The sequence below is a fragment of the Chiloscyllium punctatum genome, chromosome 15, assembly GCF_047496795.1.
Source record: "Chiloscyllium punctatum isolate Juve2018m chromosome 15, sChiPun1.3, whole genome shotgun sequence".
In the NCBI taxonomy this organism is placed as follows: Eukaryota; Metazoa; Chordata; class Chondrichthyes; order Orectolobiformes; family Hemiscylliidae; genus Chiloscyllium; species Chiloscyllium punctatum.
In genome coordinates this window covers 73,810,727-73,812,677 of record NC_092753.1, presented here as the reverse complement: position 1 = coordinate 73,812,677, position 1,951 = coordinate 73,810,727, and the positions used below count along the sequence as shown (strand labels likewise).

Here is a 1,951-nt window from a genome sequence, read left to right as displayed (position 1 = left end):
TATTTCTCCAGGAGGTCATGGGGAGAGTAAGTGGGAGGATAGAGCAATGATTGAAAGTCTCCAGAGATGAAGGAGTGATGGCGTTGATGCTTTCAGGTTGGTCTGTGATCAGCAAAAAAAAACTCTATATTCAATCAAGCCATGCCGTACCTGGCTAAGTATTGTTGGATTCTACCTTTTTACTTTCTAGCTGAACAATTTTGGCTAGCTGTATCATTAAAAAGATCATACAGATCAAATTGACTGGCATTGGCTGCTTAGCAGTATTGATTTCTGATCCTTAGGCAGAAATGACCATGCACTGCACAATTCTCAGCAGCATTTCATTCACACCTTGTGTGGCATTTTAATACTTTAATGTTGCTAGTTTTGGATTTTTTTTAATTTAACCTATCTTTCGAATTAACTTATTCAGAGATGTTATTACACACATCTGCAGCAGATCGAATTTGAACCTGGGCCTCACAACTAAAGGTAAGGACACTACCAATGCTCCATAAGAGGGCCGAAAGGATACTAATTTCCCTCCCTAAATGACATTAGTGAACCAGCTGGGTTTTTCTAACAACCAATTCATGATCATTATTAGACTCCTAAATCCAGTTTTTTATTGAATTTGGATTTCACGATCTGGTATAGTAGGATTTGAACCCAGATTCCCAGAATATTACCTAGGTCAGTGGATTAACAGTGCAGTCATAATTCTAATAAGCCATTGCCTACTCTTAAAAAAAAAGTTCAAAGGAGGCCATGAGCACAGTTCTCCAGTACCACGAATTTTGGATGTGAGTACTGTATCCCATGTTTAGGGACATTGCAGCTGTCAGCACACCCAAAGTACAATGGGATATCCTCACCCTAGGAGAGCCACTTTCATGATCATGGTTTCTCCCTTGCCAGGTAAGTACAGGATGAATAATATGAGAGAATTTATTTTTGAATAAAGGCACTAAAATCCTTTGTTCAGAGTTTAGTTTTTAACCTAATTGTTTTTGAAATTTACAGGTAGATACCATTCAGTGGAGAGGGTCAGAATTTCAGATCTGTTAAGACACAGAAAGAGGCTAGTCATCCCATCATGTCTGCACTGGCTTTCTGAGCAGCTAAACTTAGCGCCAATCTCTTGTACCATAGCCCTGCACATTGAGGAAGAAACAAAGAACCCTAATTGAATCCTGTAGACCATGCACTCTGATGCTACTGAGTGGCAGTGGTGGAGGGAATGGATGGTTGTGGATGTGCCAATCTAGTGGGCCTCTTTGTCCAGGATGGTGTCAAGCTGGTTGAGTGTTGTTGGAGGTGTGCTCATCCAAGTATATGGAGAACATTCCATTGTGACTTATGCCTTATATATGGTGAATAGTCTTTGGGGAGTTAGAGTTACTACTGCAGGATTGCTAGTTTCTGGCTTGCTCTTGTAGCCACTGTATTTATATGGCTAGCCCAGTTCAGTTTCTGGTCAATGGTGACCCCAAGATGTTGATGGAGAATTCAGTGATTGTAACACCATTGAACATCAAGGGATAATGGTTAGATTTTATCTTATTGGAGATGGTCCCTGTCTGTCATTTCTGCGGCGTGAATATTACTTGCCATTTTTCAGCCCAAGACTGGATATTGTCCAGGTCTTGGTGTTTGGACATGGGCTGCTTCAGTATTTGAGGAGTCGTGAATGGCATTGAATTTCATGCAAACATTAGCAAACTTATCCACTTCCGGGAAAGAACAGCAAGATTTAAAAAGTCACTGCTCTCACTCACTAGGAGCTATCTAAAGTCAAAGAAGAGAAGTGTTTTTCACCTGCATATTATTGAATTGTATTAACATTAGTAGTTTCAGTAAAGTCTGTAAATAAGGTTAAGCATTCTTGATAATTCCCACTTTCTAGCACTTTTTACAACTATCCTACGCATCCAGTTGGCCCTGAGTTTGTATTCCTTAAGGATATAGA

The 1,951-nt window shown here is 40.0% G+C and overlaps 1 non-coding gene across 1 annotated transcript; it reads right to left on the bottom strand.

The window, feature by feature from the left end:
* Positions 1 to 741: 741 nt before the first annotated feature.
* Positions 742 to 908, bottom strand: LOC140486555 (U1 spliceosomal RNA). The gene has a single exon (XR_011962630.1). It is a non-coding gene; the product is annotated as a U1 spliceosomal RNA (small nuclear RNA).
* Between the last annotated feature and the right edge of the window lie 1,043 nt (positions 909 to 1,951).